General features: G+C 61.5%; 1 protein-coding gene across 2 annotated transcripts in view; it reads left to right on the forward strand.

Annotated features, from left to right (window-relative positions):
- RBFOX3 (RNA binding fox-1 homolog 3) overlaps positions 1-23,523 on the forward strand; it is a 184,029-nt gene that overhangs the window by 78,724 nt on the left and 81,782 nt on the right. For both annotated transcript variants that reach the window (XM_081161190.1, XM_081161192.1), the window contains exon 3: positions 11,978-12,080. The gene's annotated coding sequence lies outside the window, so the exon portion shown is untranslated. The remainder of the gene's footprint in view (positions 1-11,977; positions 12,081-23,523) is intronic.

The following is a 23,523-nucleotide window of genomic DNA, read 5'->3' on the forward strand; positions in this document are numbered from 1 at the left end:
GGGGCCCCGGCCGGGGGTCCCTGGGCAGCATCCCCGAGCGAGCAGGCGGGGCCCCCACTCTGCCTGCTGAGCCGGTTACGCAGAGAGCCGGGACCTGGACAGGGACAGGGAAGAGGCCGCCTCCTGGCTCTGTCCCCAGGCACCGGGAGGCCGAGAAGGAGCCTCAGTGCGTCGCCTGCGCCGCTCAGGTGGCCTGCAGGATGCGCGGCGAGGGCCAGGGCAGGGGCACACCGTCCCCCCGGCCTCCTGGCTCCCTCCCTGCCTGCTTGCCCTAAAGGCCGGACGCCCGGGCGCAACTAAGTCACAGCAGTTACACACGACGGGGGCAGAGCGCGGGGAGGGTTTACCCGTCGGGGGGTCCTCTCGGTGTGGAACAGTGTGAGGTGAGGTGGGGAAGCCGCAAGAGAAGCAGCCTGCAGCGTGGGAGCTTTTATCCGGGCGTTTCTGTGCGTGTGCGTGTGCGTGTGCATGCACGCGTGAGCACACACACACCTCCACAGGCACACGCCTGGACCCCCGTGTGGGTAACGGTGCAGGAGCCCACACGTGCACATGTACAGATGCCCACAGTGCTGTGTGCATGACTCTCCACACACACACGTGCATGTGTGCACGCCTGCGTTCCCGTGTGCATGGCTACGCAGTGCACGTGTGTGTGTAGCCGTGTGGCCATGCCAGCGCTCCCGTGTGCGCGGGTGCACACCACAGACTCTCAGAGATAACATTTAAATCCTCTGATCAAGTGACTTTTTTGGGGAAACCAACTGCCGAGACCCGGAGGCTGTCATTACGCCGCGTCGAGTCCCCAGCAGGTGTGGCGGGTTCCCGTCGCTCAGACCCGGAACCGAGCGCAACGCCCGCCCATCCGAGAGGTCCTCACGCAGAGGCCGCCGCGTGGGGGGCATTTTCTCCCATTTCAGCGAACGGCTGTTTATAAAGACCCTTCCCGGCCCTCGCCAGCGTGCTGACTCCAGGGGTTTGCTTTCATGGTTGGCAACGAAGCCCAGATGTTCATTACAGATGTTTTCATCTCTTTCTTTCCCTTATTTTTTTTTCATTCATCAAACAGAGTCAGGCATCAGGGCCCCCGTCTCCAGGTGTTTGAGCGCCCGGCCTGTGTCACGAAGCGCCAACAATCACACGCTCATCAAACCGTGGGTTCCCTTCCATCACCCCGAATTGTGCCACTTTTCAGATGTGTTGAGACATGCGGCAAAGTCACACCGCCCCGTCCAGCTGGGGCGACGTGCAGGGGTGCACACGAGGGGCGGGGACAGGCCAGGCCTCAGCGGGTGACACTGGCCCCCCCCCCCCCAGAGAGACACAAACAGGATTGAATTTCTGGGAGACTGAGCTTGGGGTGTGCTCAGGTTTCCCATCAGCAGGGGAAGAAGGTGTGAAGGCCGGTGGAAGAAGGGGGGCAGTGAGTCAGGGTTCTGCTTCCCCCAGCAGCTGTTAGCCCCGGACCCGTTTCTGCCCGGTGTCCCCAGTGCCCAGCATCCTAGGACATAGGGGCTGTGAAGCACCCTCACCCTCCTACAACCCAGCCCACTCACTTCATACACGAAAAAAGGGGACTCGGGACAGGGAGATGCTTGAGCGACTCGCCTGAGGCCCCAGTGTGAGGGCAAAGCCAGGACCCAGCATCCTCAGGCTCCCGCCTCCCCGCCTCCCCTCCCGCCCCGGGCAGCGTATTGATTTATCACGGTGCCTCCCTGACAGCTGTGCTCAGCCCAGTCCCTGCTTTGCTCAGCAGCATAAAAAAATAAAATAAAAGAGCTACAAATGGCTCCTTCCCTCCTCGGGCTCAGATTCCAGTCCTGAGCAGCTGCACTGATTTCCAACTTGGAAACAGAAGCCAAGCCCAGATGCGGCAGATGAGGATGAGGGCGTGGCAGGGACAGGCCGGGGCTGGGAGCTGCAGTTCTCACCTGCTCTGGCCTTCGGGTGACCACGCGTCCCCTGGCCACTGGGGGCCGGGCCAGAGCGGCCGTGCCCGGAGCCCTGCGCCTGCTCCCGGAGCAGCCGTGGGGAGGGGCGTCCCTCCCACCTGTACCCCCATCTGGGCACACGAGCGTCCAACCTGAGCTGGGACTGAAAACGGAACCATCCCAGGCGGTGGGGGTGGGGGTGACTGTCAGTGGGGGGTGGGGCATCACTGAGGAGGGGCCAGGCCAGGCTGGGGAGGACCCTCCTTGCTTCCATGGGCATGAGGACAGTAAACGTGAAACTGGATTCCAGGATCTTCCTGCAGTGCCCACGAAGGGCCTTGGGAAGGTGTGTGTGGTCTCCAGCACGCAGACCAGGGGACCCTATGAACAGTGGGGCAAGCGACAGCTCGAACTCAGTTCAGAAAGACGCGACGTCATGCCCGGCCTCTGGGAGCTTCTCGTCTCTGGAGATCAGGGACCTGCATCTGTGGAAATGCCCAGAAGTGCTGGCTGGTGCCTGGGGGACCTCCGGCTGCAGCATCGGCCTCTCTGGGGCCCAGGAAGGGACAGGGAGACGTTTGCATTGGGCCCCTGGGGCCAGCGTAGGGTGGGCCTTGCACCCGTCTCTGAGGGTTATGGCTCTGACTCAGCAGGGAAGCCCGTCCGAGGCTCTGGGTGGGGACACTGTCCATGCGGGGTGACTACAGAGGCGGGAGGGACATGAGTTAGAAAGCCTGGCCAGGCCACCGTGGGGACCAGGGCCCACCTGTGAGGACAGTGGGCTTGAAGGTAAAAACACAAAGAGGACACCGAGGCCGACCCCAGGAGGAGGTGTGAGAGCAGGACTCCACGTCCCCGAGGCTGGGGAAGGCGGTTGTCACGAACAGGCACGGGGACCCATGAACGAGGCCCCGCTTCGTGAATGTGTCAGGTCGAGTCGTCTGGGATGGGGGGGCAGGAGGCCCAGGAGATGGTTGGAAATAGAGGTTAGGGCCCGGGGGCTACGGATGTAAGCTTAAAACAATTTTTAATTAAAAAAGGAATATGTATATATAAGTATACAGGTTAGTTAATGAGACAAGACACACTCATGAAAAAACCCCACCCAGAACCCTAGATGGAAATCATGCAGAGGCCCCAGGCACAGAGCGAACGGCTCGGCCCCCGGGGGACCGGAGTGGCTGCTGTGTTTCTCTGCTTGAGTCTGGTCGTCGGTAACCCCCCCGGACTGTGCGGGGCTGGAGGGGGGACCGTGTGGCACCTTCAGCCTCCACGCCCGTGTGAGAAGGTGGGTGGTGGGGAAACGCCGACGGGAACCCGCTCGCCCGGCCAAGGGCCCCGGTGCCCCCGCCGCCAACACCTGGGGCAGCTGTGCCCTGCGGGAGCGGCAGGGACGCCACCCAGGGAAGGTCGCATCGATCCCCCTCCCGGTTCCTGACGCGGCTTTCGGGAGGAGCGGCCGCCTGATTACAATACCTCTGAAGAGCCGTGAGTTACAGTAATGGACACCCTCCTGGCTGTCGCCCGCTCGTAAATCTGTCCCCCTCTGGAAGTGCAGATGGTCCATAACCGTCCATCACGCGCAGTCCGGCGGCGGACGGCTCCCGGGTGGGTTTCTCCTGAGAGGCTCCTTCTCCGCGAGCTAAACGGAGCCCCAGCTCGCGGCCTCTCCTGATGGAGTGTGAGGCCCGGCCCGCGCGGTTTGGGGGGGCGGCCATAAATATCCCCGAGGCCGGAGCTCAGAGCTGGCAGGCAAGAGAGGGGCGCCAGGCGGCCGTAATTACATTCTGTTCTTTTTATTTTTGAGGGACAGCAGGTGGTAATGTCCCGGGAAGGGGTGAGTCTTGTGTGACCTTTGTAAGGAGCTGCCTCCATCCCAAGGACATGGGAAGGACTGAGGCCAAGGGGCCATTGGTCGGGGGATGTAGATGGCCGGGTAGTTGACATCTAGGGATAGATTCCCCAGTCTTACTGGGCTCATTGGACGATCCCTCTGAGCTAAAGCTATATATTCTGGTGGGATGGCCCAGGTTGTCTCCAAAATTCCTGCCAGGCGTGGGCCCAGGGAGGCCCCGCCCCACAGGCGGCCCAGACCCACTTGTGTGGTTCCCAGGAATGAGCCCCTCACTGTCTCCCGGGAGAGGCTCAGGTGGGAACAGCTCACCTGTGGCCACTCTTGTTCAACACACACGTCAGGGGTGGCGGGGGTGCTGCTCCCGGGCTCGGGGGGGTCCAGGCCTCAGTGGCTTCCCCATTATCTGCAGAGAACCGTGTGCCTGCCCGGTGAGCTCACCACATTTCTGCAGACCTCCCTTCTCTGACCCTTCCTTCTCTCCCTGCTCCCAGAGGACAGTCCTGGGGGCCGGGACCCCGCCGGGGCCTGCAGCCCTCCCCCCATCTTCTCTCCCTGCCCAGAGGCAGGGGAAGGGAGGGCTGGGCTGCGAGGTTGATGAACGAGCGTCTGCCTCCTGCAGGTGCAGCTCCCTCTGCCAGGTGGTGCCCTGTAGCTGGCGGGGGCGGGAGGGCCGCCCTCCCTCCCTCCCCCCGGGAATGGGCTCCTCTGACTCCAGGTGCGGGAGGCTTTCTGAGCAGCAGAGCTGGGGGTTGGGGGGTCACAGGCCAGACACCGGCTGGTCCATCTGCAGAAACACTCGCCCGCCGCCCACCCGAGAGGCCGCCCCACGGACGCGGCAGGGGAGCCGTTGGGCAGGGCCCGGGGCCGCTGCACCTCCCCTGCACCCTTGGGAATGGGGCTCACCATGGGGGCTTCCCTACGCCCAGGGCCCCGGAGTGGAGCGCACACCCTGGAAGCTGAAGCAGGGCCCCCCACTTGTTACAAGATGTCAGCTGGTTCCGAGGCCGCCACTGGCCCACGCCGGACGCTCGGGAAGCAGAGGACGTGCTTCGAGCTGCCCCTGTGGTGTGAGAGCCACCCAAGCCCCACAGCCAGGTCCCCCCAAGCCCCACAGCCGGGGGGGCTGTGAGCCATTTGCTCCCCTCTGCTCTCAGCCCTCTGCCCCTGCAGGGAGGCCCAGAGAGGATGGCAGGGATGCCCGGTCGCACGCCAGTCCCCGGGCCACGCCCGCACACCAGCGCGTGGTGGGCACAGTGCAGGGGAGGGACAAGCTGCGCAGCACCAGCAAGCACCCCCATCTCCCCCGGGCTGCACCCCAGCACCCAGAAGCCCTCAAGGGGTTCAGCTCCTAGGAACAGGCACCCGAAGATTCGCAAACAGCCTGGAAATGCGGAACCCCGAGTTCCCCCGCCTGGTCGGCTCGGCACAAGCTGCCTGCCCAAGCGGTCGGTCTCCCTTCACCCGCCTGCAGCAGCGAGCCGGCTCCGGGCTCGTGCCCGGGGGGCCGCGGGCGAGCGGGCCTCTCTTGCCACCTCTCGGCAGCCGCAGCGCCGGCCGGGCCGGAGGAGCGCCGAGCAGGGCTGCCGCCTCCTCTGCGGTCCTGGCAGCATCGGGCACCGGGCGATAGGAAGGTTGGGGAGGGTCCAGGAGGGCGGGCCGGTGCGGCCACAGGTGCCCAGCCTCTGTGGGCGGCCTCAGCGGCCAGTACAGGCCTCCTCTCGGCTGCAGAATCCGCTGCCTCGCCGTCGCCCGCGTGGACTAGGACTGGGGCTGACAGACTCGATTCCCGGCTCTCGGGGCTCCACAGTTCTCCAGTGCACGTGGCGGGGCCCCCTCCCGTGACTGGGCTGCAGCAAGGACACACGGACACTAGGGGACGCGAGGCCCCTGGGATCAGTTCCGCACACGCCGGTGCCTCTGAGGCCTTGACTTCACAGGACACAGGCGCCGGTCTGTGGGACGCACCTGTGCTGGCACCTGCCACGCACGGCGTTTATGATGGGAGGGGGTCAGCGCCAGGCTTCAGGGAGCCGCACGTCCAGGGATCCCTAGGCAGTGCGGGAAGTGGCACTTGGACCTGCTGGGGCCCGCGCTCGACCCTCCCTCCAGCCCGACACCGTCTCTCATTTTCTGACTGATGCCTGGGGCTCGTGACCGTGGCCCAGCCGCCTGCCCCCGTGCTGGCCCACCCCACGGGCTCCTCTGGGCGCTCTGAGTTGGGCTGCGTATGCCGGTGGTGCCGGCGCTGGGAAGGGGCTTTCAGGCCGGAGACTTTGGAAACTGCGGCGCCGTTGCAGCCACCAAATGTCGTAGATCCCCTGTGAGGGCCCGAAGACGACTCCGGACATTGTCCCCCAGAAGTTGTGTGTCTGCGCAGGGGTGACGGGGCTCTACAGGCCGTGGGGCTCTGCCTGTCTCGGTGCCGGGCACCTGGGCCACCTCTGCACGCCGGCCCCGGGGCATGCGTCTCGTGAGTCCTGGGAAAACGAGCTCCTCTGAGAAGCCGCCGCCCCGAATCCGTCACGCTCCACGCGCGAAAGGGAGAGGAGCGAACTGACTTTGATGAGGGGCCGGCTGGGTGCCGGGCTCTGTGCTGGGCATGGTGCCTGGGCACGCTGCCTGCCCGTCTCGTTTAACGGCCTGGCACACTCTTCCCAGCCCTTCAGCACCGCGGTCTCGCTGAGACCTGAGACCATAGCCGCCCAGCCTCCGCCGCCCGCGGGCTGCTCTGCGGGGCCGCTCCCGCCCCCCCCTTGTCGCTGTCGGTGTCAGTGCCCCCAGAGCCCAGCTCAGAGCCCACCCCTGCCTGCGTGTCTCCGCCTGCACCCACCTCTTCTCTCTGCACCCTGACACGTTTCCACGTCACTTTTTGCATTTCTTCAGTCGTCATAGACGTTCATGGAAAGTCGGGGCCGAGTCAGAGGAGGGAGGCTTTGGTTTCAGCTCCTGAGCTAGGACACGGATTCCTGAAGGCCGGGCCCCGATTCTGTTTCTTGGCGCCCGCCGGTCCCCAGCTCGCAGGCTCTCTGCGCGGGGTCAGCTTTTAGTAACTTCTCCCTTCCTTCCCGGTTGCAGTTCGTCAAAACTTTATGGCAGAAAAGCAAACGCAGGGAAAACCGTCCGGGCAGCAGGTCACCCGAATCACCACCATCTGCCCGTGAGGAGGGCGGCCCCTCTCCTCGGGTGGGCGTCTCGGGTCAGCCCCCGCCCCGCCCCAGGCCTTCCCTCCTTCCGTGGGAAATCCCAAAACGCAACTCTTAGCACAGGATTTCCCAGTAAAACCCCATCAGGTGAATAACAGCAAATAACAGCCCCACGTCAGTGCTCAGGCGGCTCGTTGCTGGAGCATCGGGGGGAGCAGGCGGGGTGCAGGCGGTAATGGGAACGTGAAAGGAGGCGTCCCCCTGGCTCCTCTTGGCGGGCCTCCCCTGCAGGTGTGCTTTCTGGATTTTATCACGTGGCTGGGGCATCCGCGCCGGACCCTCTCCCACGTGGCCCCCTCCACCCCTTGGCCACGGGGTAAGCAGCTAACATGGGGCATCCAGGTTATCAGGCCCGGGCACTTTCGTGTCACCTGCGGGAGGAACTCACCTCGGGCCTCGCAAGGGCGGGGCTGGCAGTTGTCAGAGAGAAGCTTCCGTGTCCTCAGGAACTACGGACAGCAGGCGAGCGGCTGGCGAGAGGGTGACCGACTGACCACGCGGGGGGCAGCCCCGGGACGCGTTTGTAAAGGGGGAGGGGCACCTCTGGAAGTGACAGAATGGTGAGCGGAACTCCCATTCCTGGAGGGTCACCAAGAAACCCGCCGATGGAGACACGGACGTCCGTGTCTGGGTGACCACCGTCTCGTTGACATAAAGGGCAAGATTTGTCCGCCAGATCTAATCTCCCCGCCGAGGGGATGGCCAGGTGGAGGGGGAGACACGCTGCCCGGGGCTTGCCTTGGCCTCGCCAAAGGTGGAATTCTCTTTTATTTTTTTAAGACCGTGATTCTAACCATAGAGCAAGTGTCTAGACCAGCTGCCGGTCGCCTGGGAAGCAGCTAGTTGAGGAGGAGGAGTCCAGGGCCCAGGCGGCCTCGCCAGTCTGCAGACGGTCAGGTTTACCTTGTTCCCCCGGAAGGCACAGTGCCGACCCCACTGGGTGTCCCGGGGAGAAACATGCCCTTTCCCAGGTCGCCCCGCCTGCCATAGACGCCGCGTGCTTTCCACACCTGCTGGGGACGTGGCTGCCGGGAGAACGCTGCAGGGTGGCCGGCCTGGCCCCCGAGGGAACCGGGGGTGCTCACCACTCACCCTGCCTGCAGCCCAGCCCCGGCCTCACTCCGTTGGAACTGGCTCTCGTTCTGAGGCTGCCCTGGGCCCGGGCCAAGGCCTCAAAGCTTGTCCATGGACTTGACTGCGGAATCAATAGCAACTTCCTTATGGCCATTTTGTTTGGAAATAAACATCTAAATTTGATGCATTGGGTCTGGTTTAGTGGGTAGAGTGCAGACATTGGAATGTGAATGACCTGGGTCTGCAGTTTCAGGCTGCATGCGACGGAGGCCTTGGACGGGGGACAGTCCCGGAGCCACAGTCCCTCTGTCTGAATGATGGGGCGGCAGTGGGGTGGGGGTGGGAGGGGAGTGCGGGGAGAAAGCAGAGGGAAGCACCGGCCTCTGTAGGTGTTAGCTCCTTTCTTTTATTTGAAGGATGTGTGTGCTTGCCAGTGTGTGCATGTGTGTGTGCCTGTGTGTCCCTGTGTGCATGTGTGTGTGCATATGTGTGTGTGTTTACATTGGGCAATCAGAGAGCTTGAAGCTAGGATTGCCAAGTAAAAACACAGGGTGCCTGGTTAAATTCTAATTTCAGGTTAACAGTGAATAATTGTTAGTATCACTACATCCCAAATATTGCCTGCTGCACACTTACACGAAAACATGTAAACTGTCCTTCGCTGTTTGAAATTTACCTGGGCCTCTGATGATGTTATTTGCTAACCCTGACAGCCCACCTGGACCGCCGTTCATTTCAGTCGTCAGGCGAGGTCGATGGGCGCAGGTGCGGGACCGGGCCGTGGTGGCGCTGGGGCGGGGGCTGTGTGGGGAAGGGCCCCGGTCTGCTTGGCCAAGCTCGCCAAGCCCACGCTCCTTGAGTCTCTGGCCAGGTCACCTCTTGTTTTTGGAGGTCCCTCGATTGCGTGGGGCAGAGGTGAGCCGCTCGTACAGCCCTGGCTGGGAACAAAGCAGCAGCCCCAGCCTCGGCCACACGGGGCTGCCCCGAGTCTGCGCGGGGCCGCCCAGCACCCCTGGGGTCTGCCTGCCGGGCTCCACCTCCTCCCTGCCCTGAGCACTGGGTGGTGGGCTCTGAACCTCACCCATTCCATGGGTGACAGTTGATCTCCCTGAAACAGGACCCAACAGAGCTCGGAGCAGCTGCCAGACAGCTGCAACCCCTCCTTCTCGGGCCCAGCACCCCACAGTCCTGTCCTAGCCTCCCTCCCCCTTGTCTGTTCGGCAGCCCCCAGCCCTCTTCGATTTTTACTTGGAGGGTTCCACGCGGTGCCTCCCGCTGCTCGGTGGGTGCTGGCGGCCTGGCAGGCTCTGGTGCCACCAGCAGGGCGCATCTCAGCAGAGGGGCGAAGCAGCTTCCCCCTGAAGACCCCTCCCCCTCTGCCAGCGGACCCACCCCGAGCAGCGAATTGTTTCCAATCCAATCTCGTTTTTATTGAAGTTCTCCCCAGGGTTAGCTCGGGAGACTTCTCCCCGGCCCCCTCTGCGTGCCCTTATTTACCAGAATCCCCTCGGCTTGGCATTTAAGCGTCTCCATTAACATTTCGCGCATCTCGCTCATCGCGAGCGCGGGCCCTCGGAGACCTCCGGGTGGCGGGCGGGCGGCAGCCCGCGGAAACGCCAGGCTTATTTTAATTGGTTTGAAACTGTCGTTGTCGACCACCGAGGGGTCCCGTTCCCTGAGTAATGACCTGGAATTTGATCATGTGGCTTTTATTAGCTTGTAACATGGCAAGTGTGACCGTGTGAGATCAGAGCCAGAGCTGAGCACGCACCTGTCTTCTGTGGCTCTCTCTAACCGGGCACCCCCTGCCCACCGTGGCTCTCTCTAGCTGGGCACCCCCCCTGCCCGCTGTGGCTTGCTCTAGCTGGGTACCCCCTGCCAGCCGTGGCTCGCTCTAGCCGGGCACCCCCTGCCCACCGTGGCTCTCTCTAGCCGGGCACCCCCTGCCTGCTGTGGCTTGCTCTATCTGGGCACCCCCCCTGCCAGTCGTGGCTCGCTCTAGCTGGGCAAACACCTGCTCCTCCATGGCTGGTCCTGCCCAAAGGGGGCTGCTGAGGGGTTCCCAGGTCTGTGCAAGAGTTAACATTGCAGATGGGGAAACTGAGTCACCATTGGCCAACCTTGGCAAGAGGACAGTGTGGTAGTCATGAGCCAAGCTCTGAAGCCAGGGTCCCCGAGTTCGGTTCCAAGCTCTGCCCATGTGCAGGGTGTTCACCTCAGGCAGGACCTTCAGGTTTGTGCCCGAGTTTCCGCCGGCATCACCGGAAGGGTTCACGAGTCATAGCACGGAAGACTTTACTATCCTACGCTCCTGGCCTTCCCTCCTACCCCCATCCTTGCGTGTGCTCTGGCCCGAGGAAGACTCCGTGACAACCCCAGCACAGGTCGTTAAGCCAATAAAATCTTAGGTACACTGGCCCCAGAGACCCCTGAGGTCTTCCTGTGTTCAGGGGAGCTGAGGGTTTACTGGCCCATGTCTTGTGTGCTGCCTGGGACGGGGGGTGTCCCCATCCCAGGAAGGTTCCTGTCATCTGAGAGCCCCCCCAACACCGGCCCCTGCCCTCATGGAGGCTCTGGCCATGACCTCCCGCCCACCTTGCCCCGTCCGAGGCTCTCAGGCTGAGGCCCCTTCCCTCCCTTCCCGCCTTTACCCGGCCTGGACTCAGGACGTGCTCCCTGTCTCTTGTTCTCTGTGTCACTGAGAATCTCCAGCCCGCCCCCCTTTAAAAAAATCTGCCTGGGCTCTCCTCTCCTTTCCCACCCTCTTCGACATCTCCCGGGACTTTTCCTGGGGTGCCTAATCCCGGGGCTGCAGTGTCTCCGGCACGGCCCGCCTCCCTGCACGCCAGCCCTGGAATCGATTCCGAGAGCGATTAGCTACACTCAGCAGCGCTGCTCACTGTGGCATTTGCTTCCCAGCTATTGACACATCAGCACTGAGAAGCGACGGTCAGGAAGGGAGGGGTAGGGACGGCTGGCCTGCCGGCGGGACCGTGGCTCTCAGAGCGAGACAGGGATTTTGAGGCCCAAGTGGAAGCCGGGCTGGGCCCCGGGGGTCTCTTCACAGACTCGGTGGGGGGCAATGCATTCCCTCCCTGCCTCCTTCCCCAACCCTTCCATGCCACTGGGGGGCACAGCTCCTCCCCGCCAGCAGGATCTGCGTGCTGGGCAGAGCATGGGGTGGGGGTGGGGCAATGGCATTTATGGTTCTGTTCATGGAGTGCAAGCTGGAGAGACCCTGAGTCAGTAGGAGTTCTCAGAGCAGCCGACCCACAGGATCTGTCGGTCGATCTTCCTGCACATACATACCTGGCTGTCATGAGATACACAGGTAGGTAGGTAGGAAGATAGATAGATGGACAGTAGATTAGGTAGGTAGGTAGGTAGACAGATTAAAGAGGTTTGTCGTAAGGAATGGGCTCACGTGGCTGGGTGTGGCAAGGCCGGCAGGTTTGAGAAGAGGTTAAGTGCCTGAGAAACTGCCAGGTGCACCCACCGCAGGTCCTGGTCAGCCCTCAGCCCTGGGATCCAGCAGGGAGCTGGGGAGGGACCCCAAACCGGTAATGGGGAGATGCTGAACTTTACCCCCAACAAGGGTCTGTTGACTGGAGAGATGAATGGGGCCGTGCTGGGGACCGGTGACATCGCTGTCCCACTGTCATCTGTCTGGTCATTGCTGGTCCATTGGTGCCCTTTGCTGGTGCCCCTGCATCCGTTTGGACACAGAGTCCCACCGCTGGGGGTGGCAGAGCTTGGCATCTGTTGCCGCAAGTGGTGAGCAAGGCCGCCTAACGTTTTTCATTTGTGCTTTCAAAGACTCTGTTCCCGCGACACTCCATCCTGTGACACTTTTAATCAAGAGCGTGGGAGAGCCTGAGATCGAAATGCTTCATTCTTGTGTTTTCCCCTCACAGCGCAGCCTCAAGCCAGCCGCGAGACGAAGGAGCCGCCCGCCTTCCCCGGAGCTGGTCTGCGGGCCCTCGGCGGGGACCCGTCCTGGGAGCCGCTCTGCGACAGGTGAGTGTCTTTCCTGGCGCCTTCTCTCCACCTGAGCTGGTTCTCAGATCCGGGCTGCTCAGAGGCCGGGCTGGGGCGGGACTGTGGCCTGGAGGTGTTGGGGGACCCTGCTGGGAAAGCGGAGGGTCCACACCTGCCCACCCCTTGGTTCCTGGACCCGTCGCTCTTTTCACATAAAATGCAAATCAGTGAGTGTGTGATAGATAATTAATAGACTGATCAGCCAGCAAGGGAGGTGAAGAGATAAATAATTTTAATTACCCTTGGGTTGCCCATGAATTCCCTCACTGCCTTTTTATTAAACTCTGCTTATAGGAGTCGTTTATACTGCTTGTCATTTCTGCACGTCCCTCCCCCGCTGCCTCGGTGTCTCCCGCCAGGCCTGACCCGGGCTGGAAACGCTGTGTGACGGCCCGGCTCCGGTGGCGTGAGTGTTGGGGTTGGCAGAGACTAAGCGAGTCTGCTCAGCTCCCCCAAGCCCACCTCCGCCCCGACACGCACGGCCTACACTTAGGTGGACTTAGGAAACGTTATGCTTGGCACCTGCGCGTGGGGATGAGCTCACCGTCCTCCCGAGGGATGACCTGGCCTATGAAGAGCCTTGGCTGAGGTTCCCTCCTCGCTTGGAATGCCAGGAGAGAAAGTGGGTTAATAAATATAAAAAAAAGTCCCTCAAGAGGGCCTGGGGCCAAACTCTGTCCCAGACGCTCCAAGAGTGTGGTTGACAGGCCCAGATAGGGTGCAGGGCTCCCCGTTCCCCCAACTCCTGGTCTTCCCGGAGTCCCAGTGCCCAGCCGGTGGGTCTGAGGACCTACGGTGGCCAGGCTGGCAGAGACAGGCTCTCAGGTTTCCACGGAGGGTGGAGGAGGTGCTGGCGTGGGGCGGTGGATAGGGCTCAGGTGTGGCCTTCGGGCACGTGGGGCCCGATAGGTGGAGTGTGAGTTGAGTCCACAGGGGCCCACGTGTCCCTGGAGACATGTGGGTGAGGTCAGAGGCCCGGAGCCTTGTCTGCTTGGGGAGGGGTTGATGATTGATTAACAACAGCCAGCCCTGTGCCTCCTGCCCCAGCTGGGCCTCATCCCGGCCGGGCCCTGCTGACTCAGCAGCAGCCGACCGACAGCAAGGCCACGTGGGGCCGGCACCCGCCCCGAGCTCGGGGGGGGGGGGGGGGGGCTTGCTCAGTGTCCGTGGAATGAGTGTGGGACCCGTCAAGAAATGGTGTGAGGGGAGCCACATGGGAGAGGGAGGGACTGGGTTTCCCTGTGGGAGCACATCACCCCCAGAATGGTATCCAGACTCCCGGGTGACCTCGTTGCCGCAGGCCCAGGGCCACCTGCGGAAAATGCGGAGTCAGAGCCCAGAACCTTTTCATTGACTCTGGCAGCAGGTGCTGGAGGTAGGAAAGACGGACAGGAAAAAATGAAGGACGCACGTTTTGCAAAAGTGGACTCGTGCCGTGTTTATTGGTTCGTAACCCGGGTTCTGCTGCTGCTGAGCAGTATTTTGCAGGGGTGTGTTTCTAGGCCGGCGCTCACCTCGTATTTAATGATCAAATATTGTTTCATTGCGTAGAAATACCTAATTTACTTAACGGGCCCCCTTCGGGTATGTTTCCAAGTACCTAATTTACTTAACGGGCCCCCTTCGGGTATGTTTCCAAGTACTAAAACGGGCACCAGCCGCTGACCCTGTTCCCAAAACCCTGTGCCTCGCTGTAAGAATCCGGAAGGTTCGTTTCCCAAACCCGCGTTAGCAGGGCGCCTGCGGAGGAGCTGCTTTGAGAAACGGGCCCTGCGGGGCTGAAGCGCTACAATGTATCGACTCCGACTCCTTGCCTGCGGCGCTCCCAGGTCAAGGGGAAGTTCGTGGGGGCGTGTACACACGCGGCACATGCACGCACACGTGTACGCACACATAATACACATGCGCACACATACACTTACACACAGTATTTGGACATTTCTCCCTATTGTTGGCCGAAAGGTGGGCTTAATTCAGTTCATGAATAATCACCTCTCTGTCCGGTTGTGGGCTCCCTGCAGCCGTTACTGGGGAGTCGGCTACCTGCTCTCGCAGGCAGAGGGAAGCGGCCGCTGATGGGCAGCGCCGTGCTCCTAGACATGCGCCCTGTGACTCCACGGGACGGGTAAACCCTCGAAGAGAAAATACTTAGGGAACTTTCAATAAATGCAGGTGTGAGAACCCCAAGCCCCTGCCTGTGGGTTTGTGGGCTGGCTCCTCCTGAGGCCTCTCTCCTTGGCATGTAGACGGCTGTCCCCTCCCTGTGTCCTCAGGGTCGCCCCTCTGTGTGTCTCCTGATGTCCACTTCTCATAAGGACACCAGTCATGCTGGGGTCAGGGCCTATGCCAGTGACCTCATTTTAATGAATGGACGCCCTTAAGGACCCTCTCTCCAAATACAGTCACACTTGGAGGAGCTGGGGGCTAGGGCTGCAACATCTGGATTCGGGGGACGCAGGTCAGCCCAGGACAGAGCCGAGAGGGTCCAGCATCAAGCCTGGGGGAGCCAGCACGGTCCTGCCGAGTTTGCATCCGGCAATGGTGCCCCACCCGCCGCCAACGTCGTGCTCTCTCTGGCGTCTGTATCGCCAGCCCCCTCCGTCCCGCACTCCGCCTTTTACCTATCAGCTCGATTTCTGGGTCCGCGTCTCCCCCGTTCAGCGGCATCTGCTGCTGGGGAGCTCTGGACAATGCTGAATCCGAACAAAGCTCTCCGGTTACAGCCGGCTGCCCTCCTGCCGGAGTGGCAGCCAGCAGGACGCTGGCCTCACACAGCCACCCACCTCCAATCGACCCCGTCACCAGGACAGGCTGCTCGCGCCTGCCTCCCCTGCCACAAGGTCGCGGCTCTGTGGCATCAGATGGAGTGACCTGCAGCCCCCACAAAGACCTCCAACCCCCCACACTCAGGGTGCAAAAATGTGCCGCAGAAACGTGAAGAGGGGGGTCTCATCCTTCCAAGCTCACCCTGAATGTGCCATGTGCGAGGACTGACCGCGTCGTGGGCCACCATGTCACCCTGTCCCTGCTGTGTCCCTGCTGCGAAGGCTCAGCTTTCTAAGGCCGCCTGGGGCAGGCCAGAATCTGCACGCTGGTTGGCTGGTCTGTTGGCCTGACCGCTCTGCCCTGGACAGGACACATTCCCCGTGTCCTGTGGCCGCCGCTCATTGGCTGGCACCAAGCCAGTTGACATCTCTGCCAGGTCACCAGGTGTTCATCCTGTGCCACCTTGTCCCTCATGGCGGCCAGAGTCTGTTCTGCTCGCAAGGACCCCCGGGGTTGCTGCAGATGATTACAAAGGGTCTCAGTGATGCCGTGGTGATGGCCCCAGGAGGTCACCTGACTGGGCGAGGCAGATTCTACTTCCCCTCTGGGGCTGGCCCAGGACGTGCCACTCCAGCACTGAGGTTCCCTTTACATCCAAGGGGTGGCTCCCAGATGGACAAAGGGCACCTTGACTGCAGATGAGGCATTGATGGGAGGCCCCTGGAGCCTAGGACAGCCGTGGAAGGTGCAGCTTCCGAACCCCTGAGCTGGAGTCCGGGGGTCAGGGGTCTGCTGCAAGCCTCTCATTCAGCTCTGACATGACCCCAATCGGGGGGCCTCAGACCCGAGCGTGGCTGCTCAGGGGGAAGGGGGCTCCATGGAGCTCCAGGCGAAGGCTGCGGGCCTTGGAGCACTTGCAGAAATGAACAGAGAGAGACACTGTCCGAGATCAGGAGAGAACCGCAGCTGGTGGGGGGGAGGGCTGATGGCAGCTTGGCTGTGGAGGAGGCCCGCCGCCCGGCCTGGGCACAGTCATCCACGGGCACTTTCCTGGGAGCCCAGCTCCCTGGGGAGGGGACACTCGGGGATCACTGGTCAGGGGGCCACACCCTGTCTGCAGGACATTCCTCTTCTTGACAGTCTCATTACACTAATCATTTTGGGGTGTATGTCTAATGTAAAGTCTACCCATAAAGTCACGGGACATGATGCAGTTATTACGTAATGGGACTAAAGGCCCTAAACCAAGTAAAATCAAAATCGGACTGTGTGTGTGTGTGTGTGGACAATGGTGACTTTCTTGGGGGGGTAAACATTTTAAAAATATCTTGCTGGTGGCAGGTCATTTTTTGAAAAGTTCTTTAGTATTTTCTTTTTGAGTCTGCGCACGGGGGAGCCCCATAAATTCTGAGCTGAGGAATCTGGCCGTGTCAGCAGTCTGTGAAATGAATTGATATTAAACGCGACAAAAGTCTCTCTAATTCACCTCGTTTCTGCCTCCCCCTTCTTGTCCCCCCAGACCCCCCCCCCCACATGCTGTCATTGAAAAGTGGGAATAGAGATGGCCATTCCGATCAGGAATGACTCAAGCTTATTTGTTATGTGACACCTCAGTAATTCAGGATTACTTACAGAGAGCTGCACTTTTCCACGGTCCTGCCACAAACAGATGGACAGGCACCCCCAACGTGCCCACGCACCCCTCACTCCCCAGCACTCTGATAAAGGAGTGTCTCCCGGTCAGCGCAGACATGCTGGCTGTCCTCACACTGTCCATCCCTCCCGGCCGGGTCACCCCCCGAGCTGTGCCCTGAGCAGCCCCTCGGCCCACGGTTTCCCTCGGGAGTTGGGGGCAGGGCAGGAAACTGCGTGTGAAATGGCGAGAACGATTGAAAACTTGGAGGAAAATAAATAACACAAAAGGTAAACCAATAACTCCCGGTCCTTCAGTCAGCACCATCCCTGCCTCACGCTCAGACCCCGTAGTTTTGAGTTCGGGGTCAGGCAAGCACGTCCCAGGCCGCCCACGGGAAGCCGCCTTCCCCTGAGCTGGAAGCCACTTGCTGGAAAGGACTCGGCTCCCACTCAGGACACAGAGGCCGGGCGGCAGGCAGCCCTCCCCCCTCGCCAGGTTGAGCATTATTTCCTTCCCCCTGCCCTCCCCACAAAACGAATCTTGATTTAAGAAATCAGTCCCGGCAGCTGTGTTGAGTCCTTAACATGCTCCAATTGCCAGGATCTGGAAAATGTGCTGCGGGCAGGCAGGGCTGCCTCCAAATGCATTTCTAGCGGTGGATTTAGTGCGCACACGCGGCAGAATTTATCTGCATACTGCTCATCTCCCGGGCCCCAGCCACCGGTGCCAGATAGAAACCATAGCCTCCGAGAAGGTCCCGAGAGCTGAGCGCGTCCGTGGCGGCCACTCTCTCTCCCATGGAGCCTCTGACAAGGGCCAGGTGGGGTTGGACGGGCGACCCGGCTCCGAGCACAGCTCACGCCCCTCGTCTCAGTGGAAAAATCGGGCTGGGTCGGGCGCTGTCTGTCCCGTACAAACCTCAGTCCCCCCCGCCGCCTGGGCGACTCTTCCTCGGGAAGAACAGAACTTGAGGGAGGTGTTAGAATAGAGGGCTGGCGTGAAAATGGGTGAAAACCAGTGACAAGCAGTCGTGCTTCAGTTTGACGAAGGCAGGTCAGCAGTGACGTGAGCCTTCCTGAGTTCTGGCTACTGGTTCCAGGTGATGGGCGAATGCCAGGTGCTCCTAGGCGCGGGGCAGAGATAAGCCAGGGCCATGCCCCCAGCGCGGAGCTTCCCGGGTGCGTGGCCGCCCCAGACACACTTGACCCGGAGGCCTGCAAATCCCCCTCCGTCCCGTTCCAACCCCCGGGGCCGGCTAGCTTAACGCAGCCCCAGCAGCTTTCTTATCTCCCAGGCCCCCACTCCACGGGTAAAGTCGCCCAGAATCCAGCATTCGGCATTGCAGGCGGATCTGTGGCACCAGGCACCGGCGAGACAGAAAGGGACCCTTGGAAAAGGTGCTCCAGTAGCCACACGCTTAAATCCCCCGGCCTTCGGAGCCGACGGTTACGCTGCTCCTTTTAAAACACGTGTGTCTTCTCTATCAACGTAGAGCCGCGTGGGGCAGCTCAGTAGCTCTCTTCCTGAACTGCGGGCTGGCCCTTCCCTCCTCCGCCCTCAGCACCTCTTAAATTTGCTCTCCCCAAGTCCCAGGAGGGGCCAGCAGCATGAGGAGGGGGCGGGCAAGCGAATCCTTCCAGAAAGCCACCCGGGCCGAGCTGACCTGCCCCCAGGAGTCTGCCTCGCCCTGGCGGAGACTGCCCCCAGGCACCCGGCCGTCTCTGGGAGAAGGTGGCGGCCGCTTCGAGGGCGGGTCAGCCAGAGCTTTGGGCAGGAAGAACCGATTGTGCATGTTGGGGAGCCTCTCCACCCCCGTCTTCAAGCACAGAGAAGCCTCTGGAAGTCAGTGAGATGCACAGAATCTCCGCTCGTCCGTCCACCCTGCAAACCCCACGGCTTCTCTGATGTGGGTGAACCTTAATCCCAGACATCACTGACTTCCCTGGGCCTGACCTCCGAAGGCCCTGAGCGAGGGTCATTGGTGTCTATCCCGGAGTCCGCTTGCTAACTGCTCGTGCCTGGGCTTCCACCCCCCTTCCCTGTGACCCCTGCGTGCCCGGCCCGAGGCTGAGACCCCCCCGTGGGCCATGTACCTGTGTCCCCACAAGAATCCTACAATGCTGGCCCAGCGTGAGAGCCACAAATCTCCGTTTTCCAGGCGAGGAAACTGAGGCTCACCCCCCCCCCCCCGGTCTCACCCCACACCTCACCTCCAGTGTCTTGGAAGGTCCTGGGGGTTTGCTTCTCCCACCTGCTCTGGCTGTTCCTCCAGGACCTCACCTGTTGGAGGCACCTGTGTTGGGGGTGAGCCTGGCTTTCTTTGCATCCCTCTGCAGGCGGGGCTGGAGTGTCCCTGCCCCCCCCCCCCAACCCGTGTTATTAGTTATTTTTAGCGATCAATGTTATTGACGCCTGGTTCACCGGAGAAAACCACCGGAGAGCTGTTCTTCCAACTCATTACATTTAGAGTTGAACTATCCCCTTTTTATATAAATTCTGACACATAAAGATAAAATACGCCGCTTTCCGGGGTAAGCTCAGAACCAGAGGCCAAGAGCTGGGAGCAGCTTTAAAGGGGACTGCACGCCGGGAGGTCCCCGGGGCCTGTCCTCTGAGCTGGGTGGCTGGGTCATGGGGTCAGAACTGCCCGTGGAGAAGCACGACCCCTCAGCCGTCCCCAGCACTGAGAGGAAGAGACAGGAAGTGGTGGGTTCCACAGAAAAGACGGGGGTGCCCTGGGGGCCTCACTGCTGTCTAGAACATTCTACTCCCACCACCTCTCTGATGAACGCTGACATCAGGGAAGGTGTAGGGTCAGATGTGCTGATTTGGGGTCATTATATGGGGGGGCTGAAACGCGGAGGTAGATGAGCTTCTTGATGCGGGACCTGGGGGGGGGGGAGCCCCAGAGCGGGTCAGCTGCTCTTTACCACGTGCCTGCCCCCGGGCGGTGGTTGGTTTTCAGCATCTTCTCCCTGACCCTCTGCCACCCCTGGGGGCAGGTGGGCCCACCCCCCCTGCCTCGATGTCCTTCCTGCAAATGAAAACTTGCCCTGTACCTGGGCGCACAGGACTCTGCCTGTGTCTCTGGTTCTCGTACAGTCAAGGGGAGGGCTGCCTGCCGGGGCCCCCGGACATGCATCTACTCAGATGATGGTGTTGGCCTGCGCCGGGCGGAGCCGGGGTCAGTGTGACTCTCCAGGGTCCCGCAGGGCAGCCCCCGCTTCCTGCAGCCTCCACTGCGCCCGAGGGCTGCCTACCCCCCCCCCGGCACTTTGGACCTGCCTCGCGCCGCTGGACCGGCAGGAGCCCCTGCCCGGGCACCCACACACCTGCGCAGGGCCCTCCGGCTCCACCCCTCTCCTGCTCCCGCCAGGAAAGTTCGGCTTCCGGCTAAATAAACGTGGGGTGCATTGGGCCACCGGATATGGCCGGGTCCGAGCCGCTGGTCCCGTCCATTCAGTCATTTTTCATCCGAATGAAATTAAGCGAGAGCAGAAGAGAACCTGTTTCTGAAAAGGACCAGCATCGGCACATCCCGTAGGGGACGCGTTGGACACGGAAGCTTGCCCGGCTCCGTTCAGGGGCTCCCCTCCCCTCTCCCTCTCTGCTTCCTGTCACCTCCCCTTGGTTGTACTGGGGGAAAGCCGGCCCCCACTCCTGTGTCCCGTGTCCCAGCCCCAGCCCCGGCCCCGGCCCTGGCCCCTTCATTACCGCCGGGGTCAGGAATACACTGCAGGGCATTCAGGCAGCCCCATCTCAAGAAACCAATAAAGAGCCCAGGACAGCCTCTGCACGATGTCACTCTCCTGTCGTCCTGCCCCCCCCCTCCCCCAAGCCCCCAGTGTTTTCTTTCCAGATGTATTTGTCTCAGCAAAGTCCAGGGCTTGCTCAACGGAGATCAGATTAATGGGCTGTGCCGTGTTGACGTGTCTGTTTTAACCTAATGGCTGTTTATTTCCCTGGTGGCCGCTCTGCTCATTAGGGTCCCTGAGCGCCCGAGCTGGCCAGCCTCGGGGCTTGACCAGTGAAAGCCTGTGCAGACACTTACTTAAAAAACACTCAGGCCACTTACTGATTTTAACACCCTTTGGTGTGTTAAAAGCCCTGGAGGAGGGCAGTTAAACTGGGAACCACCAGGCGTGAGCCCCACCCAGCAGGATCCCCTAGGGTGGGACCTGAGCAGGACTGCAGCTCACAGGGCTGTGGGCGCTGTGTGAAAGGGCAGTAGGGATGTCCCAACACGGCCAGCCGGCCGGCCCAGCGTGACAGGCCACACAGCCACACAGGCCCCTGGTTGCCCAGGCTCCTGGAAAATCCCCAACACGATGCCTCTCACTCCCCACCCCCAACCCTACCAGGTTGTTCTCAGTCACACACAGAAAATCCCAAGCTGGATGGTAGGGACTCGGTTCCCAAGGCCACACAACTGGTCTGTACCAGGAGCTGGAACCCAGGTCAGCCCGGCTCCAAAGCTCTTGCTCAGTCAGGCCCCACCTGCCAGCAGAGGCGGGGCACATGGTCAGATGGCCCTTCCATCCACTCGGGTGCTGGGTCTCTGCCTCTCCCTGCCCACTCCTGGTCGATGGAGGGTTCTTCTGGAATGTACCAAGTAATACACGCTAGACGTGAGGACCCCACCCGCAGAGAGCCTGCCCTGGCTCCGTGCTCTGTGTCCGGCCTCAGGCTGGAGGGGAAGCTGGGATCGGTGGGGATGGAACCCCTGGAGCACAGCCGGCCCATGCTTTAGACCCTCTGGGACTCCCCGTTTCACCTGTGACACTCAGTATTGCCACAGCCCCTGAGGTTGGATTGTGCGTGTCTGCATCCCAGGCTGTCCTTTCCAGGCTGCTGCCCTGAGCTGGGTTCGGACCCTGTCGTCCCCACCCCTCCGCAGGGATGCCCTCAGTTTGCTTGGGCGGAAACTCGGAGCCTGCAGGGGGCACGGCACCCAGAGCACTGCGGGGACAGGCTCTTCTGGAGTGTCCTGCCCGCGGTGGGGGTGGGCAGGGCCTGTGGCTGCCAGGCGGACAGTGCCAGGGCTCTGGACTTGCACACAGTGACCCCTGAGTCTGGAAACAGGTGTTTCCTACAGACCTGCCCACTGTCCTCTGCAGGCTGCCCATTTCCAGGCCACCCCCCACCCCCACCCCAGCCAGCCACCCCCCAGACTTGACCCTCAGCAGCTGACTTTGCCCAGAGGGGTTTCCGAGGCCCCACAGGGTAGCCTGCCAGCCCCCCTCCCACCAGGCCATGTGCCGGGGTGACTCAGCTTGTCCCCTCCGAGGTGCACCCCATTGTTTCTAACTGCGGAGATGGGACTGTGGGTTAATTTACGGTGTTTCAGGGAGCTGGGTCTGGGAATATCTCCTAGCCCTTAAATTAGTCATGAGCCGGATCCCACCAGCGCTATTAGAACCCTTGGCTAATGAGTATTTATGAGCCAGGGATGCGTATTAACCCGGTTATATTAAATATTAAACTGGATTGTAACACTTGTATCTGTATTTACAGTACAAGGTGCGGAATGAGCTGCAGCACCCCCCCCCCCCAGCCCTGGAGTCTGGGAGGCCCCCGAGTGGTTCAGGACCCGGACAGGGTGGTGCAGGGTGGGGGTCCCACCAAGCTGAAACCCGGGGCCCTGAGCAGGCGGGCAGCCCCAGGGAGCCGGGTGGGTGGTGCCTGGAGGCGCAGGGCAGCATGGCCTGGCACCCACAGCTTCCTCTGGCCCCTGGCGAACACGCTGGAAGCCCAGTGTGTGTGAAGGTGGGGTCCGCCTCGCCGCGGGCTCGCGGGCGCAGGTCCCAGAGCCACACAGACCCGCTTGTGAACCCTGCCCCTGCCCCTCACTAGCCCCGCGAGCTGGGCAGGTATACGGTCCGTGCCTCAGTTTCCCCTTTTTAATAAAAATAATGTCTTTATCGAGATAGAATTCACTTACCACACAATTCACCCATCTCGTGTGTACAGGGGGTTTTGGGTGTCACCCCAGAGCTGTGCAGCCATCACCACAGTCAACTTCAGAACATTTTTATCACCCCCCAAGAAACCCTACACCCATTCCCAGTCCCCCAAATTCCTTGAGGAGGATTCATTGGCGGGGAAACATTGTCAGACAGATGGACGCTGACGGCGAGGCCGGGCCAGCTGTGCCTGCGGGCCCTGCTGACACCCGACCGTCTCTGCTTGAGGCCACCGTGGTGCCGGTCGTGAATCTGGGGCACACCTGTGCTGAGTCACTAGCCCTGGAAGAGACGTGTCCACAGGAACACCGTGCGGCCAGGAGACGGGTCAGCTCCCCACTGGCCAGGCAGGGCCAGGCCGCACCGCGGCAGGAGGCGTCTCTCTCCACTCTTGGAGGCAGGGACCCCTGCAGCCCCCCTCTTTCTGTCTCTGGACCTGTCTGTCGCCTGGACTGTTTTTGCTAAGAAGCTGGTTCCTGGCCCTGGGACCCTGCAGCTGCCCTGTGCCCTTGGCCCTCCAGCCTCAGTCCCAGCATGGCTGAGCCACATGGTCCCACCACCCATGCCCTCGCCACCACAGGACCGGGGCTCCCAGGCTCCCACATCAGCTGGTTGTTTCTGCCCTGGCACTGTCCGGGGCACTGTCCACAGTAAAATGAAGGTCGGCCCTGCAGGAAGGAGGGGGGACATCCCAGCAGAAGTTTACAGAGACGGCCCCCGCCGGTCACGGGCGTGCAGCCCTGGTGGAGAACCCGCCACGCTGCCCCCTGGTTGTGCAGCGTGTGTGGCAGCCAAGCTTCTGTCCTGCCTCAGCACTCTGGATGCCGGGCCGTATCGGGGGCCCCGCCTCAAGCCAGTTCTGAGTCACCTGGAGCCTCAGGTGCACCCGACCTGCCCAGGGAAGCAGTTTAGAGGCTCACCTGGGAAATCTCCGGGGTGGGAGCGGATTCACCTAATGGAATTAGAAAATGGAAAATACTGGGGATCTTGAAAAGGATTCGGAAAATGAGCCCTTTTTGGAAATTGGAAAGTCGCCAACATCGGCCCAGGGACCTTG

Source organism: Miniopterus schreibersii, assembly GCF_964146895.1.
Source record: "Miniopterus schreibersii genome assembly, chromosome: 16".
Classification (NCBI taxonomy): Eukaryota; Metazoa; Chordata; class Mammalia; order Chiroptera; family Miniopteridae; genus Miniopterus; species Miniopterus schreibersii.